The sequence below is a fragment of the Aythya marila genome, assembly GCF_965140915.1.
Source record: "Aythya marila genome assembly, chromosome: 10".
Lineage (NCBI taxonomy): Eukaryota > Metazoa > Chordata > Aves > Anseriformes > Anatidae > Aythya > Aythya marila.
Window position 1 is genome coordinate 12,365,171 of NC_139051.1, and position 22,353 is coordinate 12,387,523.

The 22,353-nt window shown below is 50.8% G+C and overlaps 1 protein-coding gene across 5 annotated transcripts in view; it reads right to left on the reverse strand.

The window, feature by feature from the left end:
* The window catches only part of FLNB (filamin B), an 85,220-nt gene extending 72,613 nt beyond the window's left edge, over positions 1-12,607 (reverse strand). For all 5 annotated transcript variants that reach the window (XM_082768418.1, XM_082768417.1, XM_082768416.1 and 2 more), the window contains exons 1-2: positions 12,528-12,607; positions 9,913-9,969 (exon numbers count right to left, since the gene is read on the reverse strand). The gene's annotated coding sequence lies outside the window, so the exon portion shown is untranslated. The remainder of the gene's footprint in view (positions 1-9,912; positions 9,970-12,527) is intronic.
* Between the last annotated feature and the right edge of the window lie 9,746 nt (positions 12,608-22,353).

Consider the following 22,353-nt stretch of genomic DNA (forward strand, 5'->3'; position numbering starts at 1 on the left):
GAGAAATAAAAGCAGTTGGACAGCAGCCTGAGGGGGAAAAACTCCCAGAGAAGTGGCCACCACTGGTGCACGTCCCGTGGCCACCCAGCACCCACAAGGAGCAGAACCAAGTCGCAGCAGCCGGCCGTGCCTGCTGAAGGCCATGGTGTGGTTGGGGCTGCTGCTGTCGGGGATGGCAGCGGGTGCTGGTGCTCTGGGTGCAGCCCCTCTCCTCTGGGCATCGCAGGGATTTTAAACAGAATCCGTCCTTCTGCATCCCGATTGCTTTCACGATTTTGGGAACAAAGACTGCTTTATGGGAAGAGAATGAAAAGAAAGCAAAATAAGTTCTGCTCTGAGGACCAGATCCTGTTTCCTTCCTTCCTTCCTTCCCGGTCACAGATGGTGTCTGAGCCGTGGTCCGAGCGAGGTTTCTGGCTGCTGGGCAGATGGGGCAGCCCACACGTGCATCCCCTCGCCTGCATGGGTGTTTGTGAGTGGGGCAGGAGGGGCACAGTGTCTGGGAGCTGCCCGCCTGTGGTGCAGCTCCTCCGGCACCAACACCTGGTCCTCTGCAGCCCGTGCAAGAGATCCCCCGTGTGCACCGCAGCCGGGCTGCTCTTGGGGTCACGTCTGACCTGAAAAACTGGCTGGACTTTGAAATGAAGTTGGAAGACATTTTAACACAAGTGAACACGTTTCCTGTACTTTATTATAGATGAACTAATGTATGCCTTCCATACCTTGTACTTACAGGGATGGATGTTTGTGTGGACATACGTACACATGCAGGGAGGGGGAAGGGGATTTCAACACCACACACTGTGGCAAATCCTTTTTTTTTTCTTCTAATCTGTCCAGTTTGACAAAGAACTTTCCAGCCCAGCTTTGCTCGCCAGACACAGATATACGGAAGGAAGAACAGAGTCATTGCTTTTTCAGTTCTCTTTAAGTGGTTTCAAAAAACAAGCCGCATTAATTTTTTTTCCAGTGTTTTAAAAATACTCTTCCTCCCTCTTTATGTTAATTTGCAAGGATGGGCTTAAAAAGACCCTGTTTGTTGTGGAACAGAGGTCTTCCACTGCCCCACATTCACTGTTTTACCACAGAACTGCTCAGAATAGTTTGCATTTCAAAATGCAGCACTGACAAATGGGATGAATTGCAATGGCATTTGGTTCCTCTACGTTTTGCAAAAAGACATTGACGACTGTGTCCCAAAGGAGAACATGGCAGCAGGCTGTGGGAACCCACAAGGAATTGCTTTGTGGGCAGGAATAGAAAAAATCAGGAGCACAGGTTAAACTTGAGGGGTAAATAAAAGTTGGCCAGCCTTCACAAGACCGCTGCTGCTGCTCCTGCTGGAATCAGCGATAACCCTTAATGGAAATTAAACCCCAGCATGGATTATTGATCCCACACGTCAGGGCCCTGGATGTGTGCTGTGTGACCCCACGGTGCACACTCGCCATTAGATTTTGGAGCATCCCAATGGGGAGGGACAGCAGCCCTGGCTGCTGGCAGTTGCGTTCAGGAAAGGTCTGTCTGAACCTCCCTTGCAAAAGCAGAAGGGTGTGGGGAGCAGTGGCACGGCTGGCACTGACGTCCGTGGCCAGGCAGCGCATGACGGGTGACTAACGGGGTCTGAGTCTGCTCCAGAGGAGCCAAGAGCATCACGGCCCCGTGATGATGAGGTCCTGCACTCCTCTGAACCAGGGATCCCCCATTTGGGGCACTGTGAGTGTCCTCTGCTTTATGCGATATTCAGCAATGGCTTGCTTTGATCACAGTGGACAAGGATCAGAATTAACCCCAAGTGGTCGACACAGCTCAGTAAGAGTGGGCAGAAGCCAGGGCTGAGCATTCAGGGCTGAGTCTTTGCAAGTGGAGGGGATTTCTCCACTTGGAAAGACTCAGATCATGTTCCTGTTAACCCCTGTGCAAGTAGAGGCTGCATCTTGTAAAGACTTTGGTGATGCTGTTAATACATGAGGAGGGCTGACTTTTCCCACACTGCAACTAACCCCACACAAATGGCTTTGAAGATGCACCACAGCCCAGCAGAGAAGTGTTGGGAAGAGCCAGCAAGATGCCTCCATCCCTTCCAAAGGCTTCTGTCAAACCTGCTGTGCCATGAGGGTTTGTGCCCCAGGGCTGCCCAAGTTTGGGAGTTGTCAAGGCAACCGCTTGGAAAAAGAACTGGGCCATGGGCTATAGCAGCCAGGTAGCTTTAGAAATCTATCAGGAGATTTTAAATATTTATAAGTTTTTGGCATGTAATGGCCTTACCCAAACACAGGACAGCATTGTGCACTGCAACAAAAGCCATGTGCAACAAATGCCGTAAAATACATGACCACACGACCAAAACACTGCACAGATGTTAATCCTCGCAGTGCCCCGGGGAGACTCCTCCACCAGCCCAGCCTTCACCCAGTGATTTCAGAGGTAGCGAAGCTGAGGCTCAGGGCAGCTCAAGGTTTGGCTCCTCGTGAGCCACAACCACCACAATCCCATGGGATTTCGGTGGCAGCTGCCACTCACCAGCATGGCCAAGTGACTGAGCACGGCATCACCACGCAGCCAGCGGCACTCTGTCACATCCAGGTCCCAGCCTCGCACCAAGGCTTCCCAAGCACACCACATATTTTCTTCTCCCCTTACACTGTTTGCTGAGTTTTAAAGACAATAGAAGTGTTTCTTCTCTATTGATGAAGCAGTCATTAAGCCTCTCCTTTCGCTACCCTGATCTCTACCAAGCGAAGCAAAACTGAGACAAGTCGGTCAAGTCAAAGCATGAATTCAATGGATTGCGTCATGGGCTGTGTTCTCCTTATTCAGCAGCTATATGGAAGGCAAAGAAGTTCTGCATTATACAAATATCAGCTAGGACATCTGATACAACTTGTTCTCACTTTTTCCAGCTTCTTTTTCCTCCTCCCTTTGTTATCCGGGATTGTGAAGACAGCAATGTGAGAGCACGCAGCAGCAGTTCAATCCAAATCAGACGGATGTCTTTAGGCAGAGAGATCGCTAGAAATACACTGAAAAATATAAGACTTAGTCCTGGAATTTATATTGAAATTCATCATTTGAATGTCTACTTAGGCAACAGTTGCTTGCAGTAGCAATTACATCTGGGGCATTTTTTTCATCTCCCCGTGTCTGGAAGAACATGATTTTTCTTCTGTACGTGGAGGTCTCACTGCATTATGTATGTATCCAGAAGCTGGAAATGGTGCCAGAAGCAGCCATCCATCTGGCAAACACGGTGCCTTGCCAGAAGTTACACTGCTGCTGCCTGTTGGATCCCGGGGAGGCTCGCAGCTGGGGTTTAAAGCTCTGCTTTTGAGACACGGGCTGTGAATGACCCAAGAGCGAGCCAGCTCGTGCCTTTTGCAAGCCCGTGGCAGCTGAGATCAGGGACAGGACCAAACGGGGACCCATCGGGTACGTGCTGGGAGAGAAAGGACAGGGGATTCCCCAGGAGTGTGTCTCATTCAGGAATTCACCTCCCTTCTTCGTCTGAAACACCCTCACTGCCTGTTCCTATGGCAATGCTGCAAAGTTCATCAAATCGTTGAGGCTCTTAAGAGCAGAGGAAGGCGTGCAGGGGAACTGGCATCTGGGGAAGGGTGTTTAATTTTACTTCCAACCCCTGCATATGGCTTTAAGTGAGAAGTACATGCTCCGAGCTGCAGATAGGCTTCTCTGCTTGCAGAATCTCCCTAAATGTTCTGCGGTGCCCGAGGAGGACGCCCAGCAGCGCCAACGTCCCCACCGCGCAGCGAAACGCAAAGCTCTCCCAAAGCAACGTGACTCGACAGAGCAAACGCTAAGTCAAAAAAAAACGATTTGAAATAGCAACTCATTTTTAAAATAGCTCAGGATCTGATTTCATGACCTAAGAAGTCAGATGCTGAGGCAGAAACACAATGCTCCAGTGTGCGTCTAATCGCGGCTTCCTGCCCGTATCAGATAGCTGCCGGCGCTGTGCTCGTTAGGCACTTCTTGCGGTTCCCTCCACCTCTACCTAGGGCTCGTATTTGCCTTCAGAGTGGCTGCGGCTCTCCCCCTGAGCCGGTACGCCCATTTTTTCTCCGAGTTTGAGCTCCTTTTCCCGTGTTTTTGCTCCGTGAGTCAGGGTTTTCAAGAGTGACGGTGTAAAACCAGAATAAAGCTGCTCACCTCCGCCAGCCCCTGCGGCCCGCACAGACTCCCAGGTGCTCCCCAGTTACTCCCCAGGAGCTGTTTTAACCTGGACGGAGCAGAACAGCTGCATTTGGCCAAGCTCCCCCTCGGGACAGCTGGATGAAGCGTAGGAAGGAACGCTTTCCAGGGGAACAGCGTATATTTTTTTTTAAACAAACCGAGGGCCTTCTGTGTGACATAAACAGAGCCGTTGACTTCTCTGCAGCCAGAGGGGGGTCGTTCGGCGATCCTGGCGCTCGCCCCAGGACGAACGGTGGTGCAGAGCGTGAGCAGAGCCACGCGCATCCTGGTGAACTCAGGGGAAAGGCACGACGCAGCGCTCTCCTCCATCGCCTCCGCTGCCTTGCTCTCTCGAGGGTAAATAACCGACCAAAAAAAAAAAATTACTTTAAATGGTTTTTCTTTCTGCAAAAGGCTGACGTCACCAAACATTTCTCACAAAAAAATATATTCCCAGACTGAAACCTTGCACAAGAAGCCGACTGGCGGATTTGGAAAGCTGCTTTATGAGCCCCCAGAAGGGCCGATAAGCCTTGGCAGGAGCACAGGGACACAAAGGCAGGGCATTGTTCTGCCGCTCAGCCCACTAGGTGCTGGCAGCCTGGTTTCGATCCAGCCAAGCAATTAAGAGTATTTGACTTCCTATACAAATGCTGGGATGTATATGCACGTGAGGCCATACATCTGGGGGCATTTCTCTGCTCGAATGGGAGCAAAACCTTTTAAATGGGATCCCCGTGTGGCAGCCGGCCTCAAGCCACCGCCCCTCCGTGCAGTTGGTGCTACCACCTGCAGCACAGCCACGTCCCGTGGCTCAGCTCTGCCCTGCAGTACTCTGCTAGGAGGTGAAATACCTCCTAGGAGGCCAGTTGTAGGGCAAAACCTGCAATTCCCGTGGCCCTGGTGAGAAATTGGGGATGACGGTGCTTCCTGGCTTTTGCAAAGCAGCTCCGAGAGCACCAGCTTAAAACAAGGCAATAAAAGGCATGCCCCTGGGAGCAGAGGGCATAGAAAGGTGCTCCTGGTGGAGTCAGCAGGGAAGCCAGGCAGCTGCGCCTCTCACTGTGCGTGTGCCTGGCAGAGCTGAAACAGGAGATGGTATCAGGGATAAGCCCGGTAACACGCTGTCGGATTGAAAAGGACCGAAAAGTAAAAATAGATCCCTTTCAATCAAACAGCAGCGTATTTCAAAGGGCAATTCAGCCTTGCTGGAGTAATGGGCACGGCACTTCACGGCAGACACCTGGTACAGCGCTCCCAGCTAGGAACATTGCCTTCATAAATCACACGCGCTGCTAAAACACCAGCAGAGCAGCTGGCACTACACAGTGGGGGGAAAGGAGCCCTGCCGGTCCTGCTCATCTGGAGGGAGCAAAAACGAAATAAAATGGGGCTGAGGCACTGCTCGAGAGCCTTTTTTGAGGGTGGTCCCCGTGCCCCGGTGCTGGATGCCCCGTTGCTGTTGGAGAACGGAGAGGGCAGAGTGAAACGTGGAGCCAGCAGCCTCAGGTAAGTGGCTTCAGCTTTCTGCCACGGGGATAACACCTGGTGGCCGCCAGGCACCCCCGAATGGCCCCTGTTGGCTTTTGGCTTCCCTGAGGCTGGAGGCTGCTCTGGGTACTCGCACCCCTCATTTGCAACAGCCGCGAGCAGGACAAAGCGTAGCCACAGGCAGCTCCCTCCTCCTTCGTTCTGCGCAGAAATGGTCTTCTGGATCCACCTCCTTAGTGTTGGACTTTGCACATAAAACATTTCCTCAGTCCTTTTGGTCCTTTGCTGCCTGGCAAGCTCCCGAGACAACCGTGCCTTCCTCCCGCTCCCCCGCCAGCCGTGGCGATGGCGTGCCCAGGCACATACAAACCGAGGGCGGCACTGGCCCGCTGCGTCTCCTGCAGTCCTCACAGCAGCAGCGAGTTGTCCTTCTCTGAATCAAAATCCTCTCTCTGGCTCCTCAACAGCAGCGAGCTTCCCCGAGGCAGGATGGGGGCACAACAAAATGACTGCAAATTGGTGAAGTGCAGCAGAAACCCAGCCTTGCTGATGCTGCCCCAGGCTGGAAGCCTGCGGGCACAGGGCACTTTCCCTTCTGGGCAAACCCCAGCTCCTTTGGCAACCCTCAGAGACACAAATCAGCATAAAAATACATTCAGCTGCCAGCCCAGGAGGCCGGAGGGATACAGCCCAGCTCCTGGGTGCCTCCCCAGCGCGGTGGCTTCGCGGTGGGGCTGTGGGCTGGGATGAAAGGGGCGAGCTGCGAGGGCAGCCCTGCTGCCAGCCCCACGCCCCAGGAGGCACAAACCCCAAATGCAAACATTTTACAATGCTGCCATCTACTGCCACCAGCCCGGCCGGCCCCACGGGCTGTGCCCGGGGCCAGGGACACCCTGCGGGCACCGCTGTGCCCGTGCAAGGTTTGTTTGCACCAAACTTTTCCTTAATGCTGCTCCCAGGTCTGGTGCTCTGAGCATGGCACAAGCCCTAGAGCAACCAGCCAGAGGTTTGGTTCGACGAAAATCCCCGCAGCGGGGAAATCTTTAAACCTGAGGCAGCTCTCCTGCTCTCCCCACGCCTCGAGAAAGGCAGTGGTTCGGTGGGAGGCAGGGAAGGGGATGTGCTGCCCCTGCCGCAGCCTGGGAATATCTCCTAATGCCGTAGGAATGCGGTTATGTCATGGCAAGTCCCCCACACGCCCTGCCACTGCCTCGCAGCCATCCGCCAGCACAGCGGGGCTCGCCGAAACCTCGGGGAAGCATCGTTACGGCTGAAATCGAGGCGTAAATTTCCGCCGGTGCGGCTCCTGGCTGAGAAAACCCGTGAGCCCCAACCAGCCACTGACCTCGGCGAAGTCACACCGATGCTTCCCAGGGCCAGGACCAAGGTGCTGGTACCTGGCCTGTCTGTGAGAGCTGTGGTCAAGAGGAGTGGGGAGGGGAAAGGTTTTTAACAAGCCTCCCGTTGAGCGTTACCAGGGGCAATACTTCTGCCTCCGCAGGAATCCTTCCTGCTGCATTCACTGGCAATGACGCACCCACGGGAGGGTGAAGCATGCCCGAGACGAGAGCCGCTGAAGCCCCCTCCTGCTGAGCCTGCTGTTCCTGAAGATTTGTAGCTCTTTGTCCAGCGGAGAAGCTTTATTATTACGGGAAGAACATGAGATTTTTATGAGCGATTTTACAAATTAGTTTCTCAAATTGTTTGCAGCAGCACGAGAAGCGTTGCGGTCATTAAAGTTCATAGAAAGTATCAAATGTTCCTGTGCTGCGAAGGCCTTCCTCGTGCAGCAGGAACGAAGCAAAGGCAGCCCTGGCGTGCTCAAGTGCCTGACCCCGGAGTGCCGCTCGTTACCTCCCGGTAAGCACACGGCCGCTCCTTCTGCCCATGTGCACAGGGGTGAAACGAGCAGGGAGCTAATCCAGCACAAACCCGGCTACAAACAGGATTTTTCAAAACAAATTACTAATTATTTCCATTCACCTCATTTAATTTGGGCTCACAGAGAAACGCTGCTCATCCATAGTCCAAAATATGTCATGTATTAGGAGCTCAGGAGTCCAACCCAATGAATGAGTCATCACCCAGCGGATGAAATCTCATATCTTCATGGCTGCTCATAAATAAGACAAGCTCAACTTTATAGTAAGTCATAAGTAAACAATGAACTATATGAAAATCAGAGTCAGCTGTGCTATAACTGCACGGGCACGGTGCCCACGCAGAAATGAAAAGCGAATGTGATACCATCACCGTCTGCCTGTGGAGACTCAGTCCGGGGCCGAAGCTCCAACTGGGGTTTTCATGCTCGTAGCAGGAAGGCTGATCCCTGCCCCAACCTCCGAGGTGGCTGCGGATGGCTGCTCGCAGCACACGAGGCATTATCACGGCTGCAGCCCTGTGCCCCTGCTAGGACATCCAGGCAGGACAGGAGGGGAAGCAGCAGGTGATGTGCCCAGTGCCCGCTCTGCTCACCACCCTCCTGGCCTCGTGCCCCCACCTCCAGCACCCCTCGGGGGATTTCTGTTTTTCCAGATGCAGCCTTTGAAGCCTCCCAGGTCCTCGTGGGCTCGGCGGGGTGCTCCAAAAGGGAGGTGTCCTGCTGCTCCCTGCCCGACCCCTCGCCTCTTCAGTGCAGCCGAGCAGCTCAGGCTGCCACGAGCACGGTGGTGGGGCCAAGACGGTAGCTGCTTGACTATAGGAAGGGGAGAGAGACCAGAACAGCCTTTCCCTGAGAGCAAAGCTCCAGTATGTGCCAAAATACACAGGGACACGGGCTGCCTTGCAACTGTCCCTGCAGAGCAGGGGCCAGGGCAACTCAGGATATCCTCTCCTCTCCGCAGCGATGTCTGTAACCCCAATGAAAACCCCAAAGAGGCACAAACCTGGCCACAGCAGCCTCGCTGCAGGGCAGGGGATGCAGCTTCTCGTGCCCGTGGCCCCGCTGCTGGCTCTGCCCACCAAGCACACCCACGGTGGGAAGCACGTTTTGTTTTCCCAGCTGGGACAGGGCAAAGCACAGGCATAACCCAAGTGGGGGCATGACTGAACAAGCCCCCACCTCTGCTTTCCCTGCAAGCAGGGGTCCTCTGTGTGCACGCACCTTTTAACATTAGAAAATTAGTGTACCTTGTTAATAAAGCCGCCAGTTGATGAGCAATTTTCAGAAAGAATGCAAAACTTGCATCAGTGCAGTATTACCTCTAATCAAGCGATCTTCACAGCCCTCCAGAACAAATGGAACTTCATATTTTCCATATGTAACCATCCTTGTCACCCAAAGCACTTTGTGTTCAATATAAATACCAGCTTTCATTAGAGGGAAAAAAAAAGCCTTGTGGTGCACGGTTTTCCTGGAATTACATATCTCTGGTTCCCTCACTCAACATGTTTAGAATTAAATCAGAAAACCTTAACTCACCCTCTAATGATCTGTTTGTTTCCAGATCCATATTCCCACAATATGTTTGCTGACAGCAGCTGGGCTTTTTGACAAAAGACAAGCATTTTTTCCCAACAATGTATATTTGATTTGTTCTGGTGCGTTACAAGGGAAGAGTGCAGGCTGTATAAGCTGTCACCAGTAACGTGATTGCAAGGCTAAGTGTAATTTATTTAGTACAAACTAAATGTTTATACTAAACCTTCTTTGTTCTGAACATTATCACTTCAATGCTCAGCATTTTACGAAGAGAACAGTGAAAAGGTTGGGTCCTGTTTTGAAAGGATTTTTAAATTTAGCATCACTATGAATTGGAGCCAGAACCCCAGTGCGTGAAGCTCTCAGGAGAAGGATCGTAAAAGCTGCTCCCCTCAGCTTCAGGCACTTCCAGACCGCCCCGTTCAGCTCTGTGATGTGTGTTCGACATAACAAAACCAAAACAGCTCTTGAAAGGATACGCTGCTTCAAATCAGCATTACACTCCGAATAATGTTGCATGCAATATTTTGACATTATTGTAGCTTATTTCTTTCTCCCGTTCCCTTAAAAGAAAATTCTGTTCTAATTCCTCTATTTTTCACAAAGATGGTAACAGAAAAGGAAGGGGCTGTGATGGGACCAAGTTCCTCTACCAGCAGGGAATTGCATGCTGCTGGTGGCATGAACAGCATCGCCCCGTATAACCACGCACCGGTGCTGGACACGTGGGTCCAGGTGTGACATCCACTGCTCAGGAAAAAACAAAAAATGGGGAGAGGGGAGAAGGATGGCTAAAGCACGGGACCCACCTCGTAGCGAAGAGCCTCAGTAGCCTGATCTGGGACGAGCCTCAGTCACTGCAGCACCTGCACGGGATGAGAAGGTTCAGGTGGGGGCTCTCCCCAAGGCAGCTGCAGCTGCGCAAACGTCCCCAACAGGGGCAACCTGGTGACCAACCAACCCACGCCCCTACTCACTTACTACAAAGGATCTTCCACCTCTGTATGTTGAAAAAACAGCATCAGATGTTTCTCTAAAGCTAGCTTAAGTTGGAACTATTGGAGCTGGCTGTCCCCCCGCTACGCTGTACCTCATCGCTGGCTTTGCAGCCCCTTTTCCCCAGGGGGGTGATTTCTCCTACAAACAGCATCTCCGAGTCTTACTCCTAGAAAGAACTAAATATCTTACTTCCATTTCTACAGAATTACTCCTGTTTGCTTATGGTAAAGCATTTTAGACCCAACAAATGAAATACCGGAAAGTTGATCTGGAGAAAGGAAATACTTTCTGTGGAATCCCATTTGCTCCCCGCTGAGAGGATGACTCACAAGGCTGCGAAGTCCCTCGGCAGCACACAGGGGTGTTCCTCTGGGGTGTGAAGCTGGCCCTCCTTTATCACAGATAACGCCTGCATGGCACCAGCATTGTTCTGCTGCCAGTGCCCCGTCCGAAACAGGCTTTCCATGGCAAAAATGCACACTGAGATCCAGAAGGCAAGTGACCTTTGTGCTTGGGATTCCGCGTTGGGTTACGCTTACTTTCCTAATTAACATAATAGGTATTGCTTTTTGTTGTTGTCGTTAAGACAACTTTACTTAGTTTTAATAGTTTTTTTTTTGTTGCATTTAAAATGTAGAGGAAAAGAGAAAAAAAAACCACCATTGTTCTCCCACATGTTTGTTTTCACTACAACTGCTAAGAGGAAAAGCCCTCTACAAAAACAGGATGCAGCAGACTCCTCTGCTCGGCAGTCGCCCGCAGCCCCCGCGCCCTCCACGCTCAGGGCATGTTGCTGTGTTCATCAGGAGTCCATAGAAAGTCATATGGAAATGAAAACCATCAATGGGAGTTTTATTACCCTCCTGAATGGGAGTGACATGAGGTCCCTGCTGAATAAACCCCACCAGCCTGGGCAGGTTCTGCTCCCTTTGGACAAAGCACAGGCTGCCTATAAAGCAGATGTCTTTCCCTGCAACCCTGCTTACAGACTATGGATGGGGATGTCCATGGGGCAAACCCCACTGTTGTGGGAAGGCATCGAGCCAAGGGCTGCATGGTAATAGCCAAGGCACCCAGTGGTCTCATCCCATGTCCCTGCTTGGGTGGCCTACGAGGCTGAGCACATGGGACCCAGATGATGCTGCCCAGGTTGGGCAATGCCAGCCCCAAAGGACATGTCCAGCCCCCTGGAGGCTTCACCTCAAACCCCACATCTCTGGGGTGCCCTTGGGAGCAGGATCCCACGTGCACTGCTTCCCCTGCCTGCTTCTGGACGGACCACGAGCAGTCCCGGGCTGTGCCAGCAGGCTCCAGGAAAGGTGCCAGAAGCCAGGCAGGAGGGCTCGCTGCGAGCGCGTTCCTGCGGGCTGCTATTAGCGAGGCGATAAAAAATCCTGCTTTCTTTCTCCCAACACACTGGCTTTTGGAGGAGCTCATCATTCCAGAGAATAACGCTGACTTGTTCTCGGTGATACGGAAGAATAAATCAAAGGCGGTGGCCAGGAGAGCTGCGTTTCTGTAACCAAGAGCCGCATCTCTGGCCAGAAAGCACCTCGTGGGAATCCGATTCTGGCGACTCAGGGGCCTGTAAAGAGCAACCCGAGCTGTTCCGACTCCGAAACACGGTGATTGCAATCCCATTCACCCTGCTCAGAAACTACCACTTAACAGCCATCCGTCTGGCAGCCTCCGCGAGACACCGAGCCAAGAGTGTTATAATAAAGAAAAGAAAAAAAAAAAAAAAAAAAAAGTGGGTCTCAGATTTTAGGGAAATACTTTTTCTGGTTTCTTTCTAAGGAAAAATATATAACGCTGTAAGGTTGGAGGGTATGCTTTGGGGTGAGGGGAACAATTTGCTGTTTTAGTTTTAGGTTTATGGGGACGGGGCACTGCTCGTTTTCCTTTGAACCAAGCATAAGGCTTCTGCAGCTGAAATAATCACTTTTGATCCAGCCTTGATTTCTGAGCAAGAGGAATCACTGCTCTAATCCCAACGTTTTACGATGTAAACGATACAGGGAATGTTTATGCAAAAACCTTAGGTAAGACTCCGCTGCTTTATCATGGCAGAATAAAGAGCAGCCCAATGACAGGCACACTGCCTGTCACCCGGCAGGTACTGCCTGCCTCCAGCAAACCAAAGGGCTGGGGACACAACCCAGACCTCTCCCTGCAGCTACACCCGCTGTCATTAGGACCAGACCCTGACATTTCCAGCCCCCAAAGCCCCTCTCCGTTCACGCCGAGACCCTTCATCACTCAGAAGCTGCGAGCAAACACCCGTCAGGAGACGAAAACCCCCATCCAGCGCTTCTCCCTCCCACACCCGCAGCATGCAGGGGGCTCCCCCCGCCACCACCACCCCCAGCTCCCCGGAGCCTCTCCGCTCCTTCCCAGGACCGAGGCCCCGTCCCCCGGTACCTACCGGGGGCTGCCCGCTGCGGGAGGGCTCCGGGCTCCGCTCCGCTCCGCTGCCGGCCCGCGGCCGAGCTCCCTGAGGCGGCGGGCGGGCTGAGGGAGGGGCGCGGGCAGGGCGGGCTCGGCCCCTCCTGGGCTGCACCTCGGGGCTGGTGGGGGGCAGCCAGCCCCTTACCCCCACGGCTGGGGGGGTGTGGGTGCCCGGTGCCCCCTCCTCAGACCCCGGGGGTGACGCCTGGGGAGGTTTGGGGAGCGCCGCTGGCAGCGATTCTTCCCCAAAATGCCTCCTTGCGAAGTGCTTCAGGGGTGGGAATGGTTTTTGGGGGAGAAGCCCAGCTCTATAAGGGGGTGTTGGGGTGCCCCAGCAATGGTCAGAGCCCGCTGGGCCCTACTCGTGCACCCAAATCCCAGTGGGTGTGCTAGGGACAGGGCTGAGCCGGGCCTGAGCTGAGAGAGCGTTTGTGCCTGTGAGGGGAGCGTCCTGCCCTGCTCACACTCAGTGTTCCCCAAACCCGTGTGTATGTGGAGAGGGTAGGGCTAGCCCTCAGGAATTCAACCTCCTCTTACTTCCAGCAAGATGTGTAAAACCGCTACATGCCAGGTCCTGACCTCCATGTTCCTCCTGCTCTGTTCACGAAGCCACTGCATTTCGGGTGCAAGCATTTCGGGGCACTGCTTTCTGCTAGGCTGTGCCCCCATGCCAGCTCTCACCTTGACCCATTGCACACACCCCTACAGATCGTTTCAAGGCCATAGATGGGAACCTTTGGGCTCCAGGCCCCCTAGGAAACCAAGCTAAACCCAGCCTTCTCCGAGGCTTCCTCAAAAACCCCTTGTTCCTCACGAAATTCTGCCCCCACGTAAAACCCTGCTGCCACAGCTCACCCACCCCCTGGCCCAGCCACCCACCTCAGCTTCATCTCAAAGCTGAATTTCACCCCTGTGTGTCACGGCTGGTCCCCAAGTCCTGGAGTACAAGAGGGGTTCTGCTCTCCTTGGGGACCAGATTTGGGTTTGGGTCATCTCACTGGGCAGCAGCCCCTGCCGCAGCTGGGGTTACTGAGCCAGCAACGCTGCGGTGCTGCCTGGGGGGCGAATGTGCTCCCCCCGGTGCAAGAAGTGGGTTCAAATTGTTTAGAGAACAAAACCCTGTTAGAACGTTTAATTGGAGTCCGGGGAAATTACTTCTAAAATACATATACATCGCATTAGCAGCAATAATACATTTTTAAAAAGTCCACTGTAAAAGTAATGATGTTTGGGGACAGAGCCAGCGTTTCAAGCCCATCTGTATGGAGATCGCATCAGGCGTGTGGTTCATGTTCCCAGGTTTTGCAATGTGAAAGAAAATCCTCTGCTAGCTTGCTAAACTGAGATAGTTCAGTTGTGCGATTGTTGGAATTTGGAAAGCTTCACTAAAATTGGGGGTTTCATTAACAAATAAGGGCTTTTCAGCTTGTACCTAAACTGCCCTTCTCCTCAGTCATCAGTGGGCTCTGCTGCCATGATGTTTAAAGGAGCTGTTATATTTAAATTATTAGAAGATGACAAATGAAACCAGGAAATAAAGCATCTGCAGGACCTGTCCTGGCAGCTGCCTCACAGTGCTATGCTGTGAGGTTTCCACTGACCAGGCAGATATCAGCAGCTCACCTTCCCCTGCAGCTGGGCACCAGGGAGGCAACGCAGCCACCTCAGCAGCTGGCCCTTGCTGATGTTTCATTAAACACTGGTGATTTCTCAGCTGAAAGCAAATTAGGTGACCTCCGAGTGCATCTCATGTGAGCAGGTCTCCTCATCTTCACCTCCCCAAGAGGAGGTAGGCCGTGGAGGAGCAATCGCAGCTCCTTTGGACCCTGCATGGCCCAGGACATACCATGTGCAAGCACATAATATATCGCTTTTACTTATAGTTACCTGCCCTTGATGGCATTTTCTAGGGGAGCAGGAGCTCTGGAGAAGGACCAGCCCCACAGTCCTGGAGATGATCGCATCTGGAGCATAGAAATGGGTGCTGCGGCAGGGATCTGCTGGCACACATGCTGTGAAGCCAGCCTGAAATTTCCACAATGTCCAAAATAACGAGTAAAAAGTATGAACAATGAGACGAGAATGATGAAATCCAAGTAAACACTGCTAATGGATTTTTTCCTAATTTCTTAAGCCACCTCCTACATTTTTAATGAAATAGAAACATCCAAAACTTTCCTACTTGGAGATCTCATTTCCTTGTTAGTCAGAAATGTCCCGAATACTTCTCCGTCTTTGTTTTCAGCGGTTGGCGTTTCACAGAAATGACTGAAAGCATTCGTCTTTTTGTTAACAATACACTTTATCATTATTATTTTTATTCTTTTAAAGAAGTGCCGCTTTTTTCTCTCTTATAACAACCTTAAGTTTTTCTTTTTTGATCTGGGAATAAGTTTTCTTCCAAATTTCAACCAGCACCGCAGAGAAACTTTTCACAGAAGGGGTGGAGATATGAAATATTTCTAAGATGCAGTTTTCTTTGATTTCCAAAGAATTTGATTCAAGAGCTAGAAAGCTGTGAAAAACAAGCCCAGTGAGAGAGCAGTAACACAGAGCCAGGTCCTTCCTAAGCCTCTGAGACCCTTTCAAGTCAGTCTGAAAACCTCTTTGTTAATCAAAATAATTGCATGAGAACCCATCAGGAAATTCTAAAACATTAAAAATGAAAAGTTGGCATTACAAATTCACCATTGTGGCTAAAAAACAGATTATCTCCGTCAAAAGCTGTGGGAAAGTTTGCTTTGCAGCAGTAGGGGCAGAAATAAATATTTGCCCAATCTGTTTTGTTTAAACTAAAAACATGCATACATGTGCAGTGTGCTTCAATTAAATGCTATTTTCTCCCCCCTTCCCATGTGTATCATCAAACTGCCCCCATGATGAGCTCTTACAGCATTTCTCCCAGGGGTTGGGCCAGCGGGTCAGGTCACAGGGGGAATCGTGCCACGCCAGGGCAGGATGGACCATTTTCAATTTTAAGCCTTGTTTCTTCGGCCTCACCTCCGAGCCCATTTAAACGTTGCTTGACCCAACACTGGGACCAGGAGCAGGGACTCCTCTGCAGCCACCCAGCGTTGTGTGTCCAACCCGACTGACTCCAGCACTGGGCTCAAGGTCTTCAGCCATTTCGAGTCAAGTGGCTTTGCTCGAGGAAGGGAGCAGGTCACTTGGGGTCACCAGCCTCAAACTAATGGTTCCAAACCCAGCCACACGCAGCCCCACAGTGGTCAGGAGCCACTCCTGTCACCTACCCCAAGAACAAGTCCCCTGCACCAACGGTGGCTCCTGCAGGGACACATCCAGAGTTATAAGTGCTAAATGTCTCCCCTCTGGGCTCTCATTCTTAACATCTGTTCACAAAGTTAGCCATGTGCTTTGTTTTGAAAATAAGGTCTGTACTTATAAACACATCATTTAAAAATTCAGCTGTTTAAAAGAAACAACACCTCCACTCCAGCAGTCCGGCCCTTCTGGTCCGCTCCTCTGTGGCAGCAATGTTCAAACTGGTGAGGAGAAGAGAAAAGCAACAGCTGGACTAGAAATGAATGGTTGCCACATTTAAAATCACCTGCTGGAGGCAGCCATGACAGAAAATGTTTTGGGAAATAAACGTATGATGCCCATAACCCACTGCTGTTCCCGAGGGGGCTGGGGGCCTCTGGGCGCATCACCCCAGGACCCCACAGGAGCAGCCGCTGATGCTGCTGGCATCACATGAAAGTGCAATGATTCTGTGTGTGGTACAAAGATCCTTTCAAAATGTGTTTTTGCTTGAAACAACTTGCAGCTAAACAGAAGCACGGCTTATTTTGTCCAGATTTAGCAAGTCTTGGCTCTCTGTCAGCTCGCGAGGTCAGGGTCTCGATGCTTCTCCCCCTCAAATCATGAGGAACGTGGCCACGGGCTCCAGACGGGAACCAGACCTTACCCTACGTGCTCATCTGTGGAGCTGACACCTTTCAACTTCGTAGCGCTTACAGCACCACCACACGTGGTGCAGCTGAGGACCGCCACGAGGAGCAGAGCAGGAGGGGTGGCCGGCAGCAGCTCCCCGCGGGAGGTGACGACGCTCACCCGCCGCTGCGACCACACGTGCCAGCACCCAGCTCCACTGGCTGTGTGAGAGGAAAGTGATCGATTTAACACAATGCTGTGTCCGAGCAAGGAATGGTGGCTGCTGACAGGCTCAACCTGGGGGTGAAGGCACCTTCCTCCCGCCCCTCAGACAAACCGGAGAAGCCCAAAGGCAGTCGAAGGCACCTCAGGAAGGGAACAGGAACCAGCGGGGAGCTGCGCTGGGGAGGAAAGAGGCCGCGCAGCAGGATTACAGATGAACACCACGTGCGGCGTAATTAATCGAGATTAGTTTTTATTTTACAGCACGAGCAGCCCGCAGGCTCAGCATGTGATGATCTGGCCCTGTGAGCTCCCAGGCGCGGGGCTGGGCCGGGCGCCTGCGCTGGGAGCGCTCCAGGCTCGACGTCAGCCCGCGGGAAGCGGTGCCGGTGACTCACCGAGTGCGTGCTTGCTCCGAGACCGATGAACCCGTACTCAGCACTCTGGCCCTTTCCACGGCCTTGCTCCATTAATCTTCCGGTTAAAAAGCACGGCAGCTGCTGGCGGGGGAATTTCCCACGGAGCAAAGGGTCCAGGGCGCAGCCCCCCGCACTGACACGCTGCGGGGCCGCGGGGATTCACGGCTCTGCCTGCGGCCGGAGCAGGGGCTGGCCGCAGCATCAGGCAGCTCACGATGACATCTTTGCTGCCGTGAAAGATCCACCTCGGTGCTTTTAGGCAGATTCCAGCTTCTGCAAGAGCAAGCTGCCCGGCTGCAGAGCTCACAGGCGACCTCCCGCCTCCCCTCAGCCCTGCCCTCTACAAAACCATGGAGATTTGGGTGTTTGCTTTCCCTAGATTACAAATCGTGCTGGCCCAGCACCAGAGTGCTGCCCCCAAAGGCTCACCTACCTTCATGCTGTGAGCAATAACAGGACTTCGCCAGCCTCAAAAAACCTGAAGCACGGTTACACACAATCTGCTAATGCCTTAGGGCGCAAGAACTGCCCAGGGCCACAAGCAGCAGGAGGACCCAGGATGCTGGGGAGACAGGCTCCAGAAAGGAGCTACATGGAACAGAAATTGGTGTCTCCATCCCTCCTCACCCAGGACAGACCATACCTAACACAGTATCTTCATGTGGAGAACTCCTCAGTCACACTGGGGATGGACCTGGGGAACGGGACGACCAATGCAGCCAGGATCTGGGGTCCAGTTACCACACAGCTACTTTACTCCATCCTTTGACTTTATTTTATATCCATATTTCTTCAATATAATAGAATACAACTTATTTTACAGAATGTATACAAACTATATCACAGTGCTTTACAGAGCAAAGCATGAATTACATGGTAAGAACCGGGAGAAAAACAATGGGGTCCTCTGCACTGTCAAGCCCACTGATTTCCCTGTGGAAAATATTTTTCTCCCTACTCAGTGACTACTCCGTGGACACCCTCAATCTACTCCTACCTGACTAGGTCCTGCCACAAGGTGACCCTGGCTGTCACCACAGCACCATCCCTGTCCCCAGCAGGAGGGCAGGGCTGGGGCTGCTGCTCCCTGCACTGAGCCTCCCACTGCTCCCATCTCCGTGTCTCACAACCCATAAAAAGCAGCTGTCTTCCGAGCATCACAGTTATTCCCAAGGTAATTACTGCAAACTCAAGGAAAGAGGAAAAAAAACGGTACAACTCATTCTTTTCTCCAAGGAAGGATGAGCTATTCTTTTTTTTTTTTTTTTTTTTTTTTTTCCCATAACACATGGGTGGCCCCAGATAAATCTCTGGGTTTGGCAATGCTGCTCACTGCATTTATGGAAGCAGTAAATCAATTGCAGCTCCACAGTAACAAAGCCAGGGCAGGACGTGGACCTGTCTCCTCTGACAGCTTTTTTTTTTTTTTTTTTTCCTTTTTGCAGCTGCTTTATGAACACAACTAGGAAAAGCATTCAGAACCATCACTCAAGATATTATGGGGGTAATGTAAGTGATTTTGGATTGATGACTGCGACATCTCTAGAAATAAAAGTACTGACAAGGGGGAAGGGGATGGCTTTTTTGGAGGTGGTGGGCAGCAGAAGCTGCTGGGGGGAGGGAATGCAAAAAAAAAAAAGGAGACAGCAAGGAGAGACAGAGGGAGACTGGCCTTGCTGGTAGGAGAAAAGATTACAGACAGATCCCCAGACTGATCTCTGTAGGAATCCCAAACGAAACGCACACCTACGCAGACACACGAACACGTAGCCACAGAAGGAAGGTACTGGGCTATGGCTTCCCGCGACGCCTGCGTCACTGCAGAACATCCCATGGTGAACGGGGCGCTATTTTAAAAATTACTTCTAATGAGTAATAAGAATAATAAAACACCCATTTTCCATTCTCTAACCTAATGGAATATACGTATAAGTTCACAGCATCTGTACAACAATGTCACGTCCAGAGCATTTCTCCAGAATTGGAAAGATCAGGTTCCCTTCCTGAAAGAGCAAAGCTGAACACACCCACGGCAGAACTGATGACAATGTGCAAAAAAAAGGAGTACAGGAAAGCATGTAGGAATGTTTCGCTGTGTCGCTTAATTTAGAAACATAGGTCAAACATACATTTGATGGGTAGGAAAAAAGGGTTAGTGGACAAGAAAATATAGATGTTTCCTAAACTCTGCTTCCTCTCCTAATCCCTCCCATTCCAGTTCTCAAGCTGCCACACGTCAATGAATCAAACTTTGACCTCAAATCGTGCAGCAGGAGAATTAGTTAAATGCTTGAACTAAATATTGCTCATAAAAAGCTTGAACTAAATATTGCTCATAAAAATCTATTTCATTTTCTTAACTGCAAGCTTTCCAACTGGGAAAGGAGTTTTAGGCCCCGACACAGTCTAAATTGGTAGGAATAGAAGTTTCTCTTCTATCCCAACCCAAATAATCTGGAAAAGATACAAACTCGCACATGGAATTCCTTTCCAGGAGAAACTCAGCATGATATTTGCTTAACCAGGAGGAATTCTCTACGTCTAAACGATCCTTGAATGATCTCTTCATTTCTGACCATACTTCCTGTAGTCCTTGAAACCACTTCAAGTATGATGGGTCTCTGCTGACCCTTGCGGCTGCCGTTCAGCGTTCCAGGAATTCCTCCTGACCAGGACCCAGAGCATCTGCTGCAGCATCTCCTGGGCCCAGCAGCCCTGGGACAAACCCACCTCAGCTTGGCTGCCAGGTCAAGCGCTACCGTGAGGTCATTCCAGCAGAAAAAGATCTCAGACCCTGCCTGCACAGCTGCACTCACCAAAAATTAAAATATTTTTTTAAAAAAATCTAATAACACATCTCTTTCATTTTATAATGCATTTATATCACAATATAGGTATAATCCCTGGAGCAGAGCAGCCACAGCCCGGTGAGTAAGCACAAAATAAGCCCGTGCAATGGCCTCGCAAACAAAATAAATGCACTGCCGGATGACATCTGGCCACACAGGTGGAGCCGGGTGAACGGCAGCTTCCAACGTTTTCAAGAACAGATTAAGACTCGGGGATAGAAATGGGTCCCACCCAGACTCATTTTGCTTTTAATCGATAGTTACGTGAGCTTTTACCTTTATTTAAAGTTTGGCTAGCTGAAAACTGATAACCACAGTCTCAAATATTAAAAGAGCAAAGTGTTTATTAAATAAATATTGGGTAGTCATTATGAAGCTTCTCTTCCAGAGAAGGTTATGACTACAATTAAAAAAAAACAAACAACATTCAAATCCTAAATAGAATAGGACTTCAGTGACTGTGTCTTGGCCCCGTTTGTCAGTGCATCACAGTTATTACTCCTGGCTCGCCACCTTACCAGCAGCAACCATTTCTCAGACCGTGGAAAGGAGGTTGCACCTTCCCTACAAGCAGGCGGAAGACTGTTGCATTAAACTAACGAGGGAAGCTTTGCCTGTGGAAAATATCATCATTCAAGTTTCCATATTGGTGGCATAGCTGGAATATCTAAGTAATCATACGAGTGTTTTCTTGGACTAGTTTTAAGATTACTGCATGAAAGGAAACGCTTTGAAGTTCTGGCAAAAATGAGAACTGGAACTGGTGGCTTTGTATCCTGCTGGGCCTTTCAGGGGCCATAAGCATATATATAGAGAGCAGTGATTAGGTCAAGCTTTTTTACTGCTTTCAAGAAACATTTCTACATCTGAACTTTTCCTTAAGAACAGAGAAAAGGAGACAGCAGCTCTCCCTGTTTTGCTCCTGGCCAGCAAAGTGGCTTTACGTGATGCTCTGCAGATACACAAGGATGGGCTGAAGGATCTTGTATTCCAAGGTCTGCTCCTGCACAGAGGCATAAGGAAACAAGCTCAGAAAGACTGTGAACTTGAGGTGAGCCCATCTCTGTGGTCTGTGCACATGCAAAGACATCTTGCTGCCTTCTCCACCACACAGGCCTGCTGAAGCCACAGGGAAGACGTCCTGCAGACCTCGTCTGGTGACTTCTTCCGAACCTCTGCTGGGCCTTAGGTTCTTGCAGGAACACGGGGCCACAGCTGAAGGCAAGACTGCAGCAGAGACCCCACTGGCCTCCCCCAGTGTGGGTGGCACTCTGTCAGACAGCTTTCACTGCACACAGGGTCAATCCCTATCCGCCGTATCCTATCTGCCTCCACAAAGACATTAAGACATGCAAACAAAGTTCACAATGATGTTATTTTGATGTGTAAACAACAATTCATGGCCAAGACAAAAAAAAAAAAAAAAAAAAAGGCAAAATATATAATATTGAGTCTAGTATGGCACCAGTTAGCTGAGAATATCCTTTTTGCTTCACCCTCCTTGCTTCAATAGGATCAGTACTTTTTAATGCAATCTTTATCGCATCATCTTAAAAGATTACTCAATTCTGTTGAAGCATAATGAACTGCGGTGTAAAGTATAATTTCCTAGGATTTCACACATGATACTCTAAATTACACTGATTCCTGCTCCAGATGTGCAAAAAGATGTGCTGAATTTTAAAGGATGCAGAGAAGATGCTATTAAATACCCACTAAGTTAGCCCTTCTCTAGAAAGTGCTATATGTAGATATAATGACCACTGAAAGAATCCGGAAAACATAGACCATATCCTAAGGCAGTGATGCATCAAACATGTGCTGAAGCCCATAAAAATAAGTTAAAGGCTGTGTTGACAGACAGGATGAAGGGAAAATCTGTTTCTGGGATTAGTAGTTACAAAAGGTCTTCCAGATCCTGGAGGAATCACAGGATGAGATTTCCAGATGGCTAACCAGGATCTTAGGAAGACCAGAGAAGAGGCACGTGTCCCTAAAGTCACCAGGCACAGCAAATCTTCTGGGTAAAGGGTATCTCAAGGTATTCCTGAGAACCTTCACGTGAAGGTGGCACCCAAAATATCCAAATGAGGGCAGGCTCTCAAAAAGCGGTCAAAATCTTCTAACATATAGTTTCCCTCAGATTTTAGCCTGAGCTTGGGTATTAGAGTAAGCAAAACACAGCAGATAGCATAAAAAGCAAGTGTGTGGCCCCTTCCAAACCATCTCAGCAGCACTGGAGCCCTTTGCAGGGCCAGGTGCTGGGCTGATGGGTCGGTCTGTAAGCATTTCCCCCACTCTGGCTGACAGCTTGGCAGCGCTGCAAGCAGCAACAAGGAAAAAAGGCAACAACCAGATGAGAGAAATCAGGAATCTGACCCAAAAGCTCATGAGACACACCTGGCTTAAGGCCAGAGAG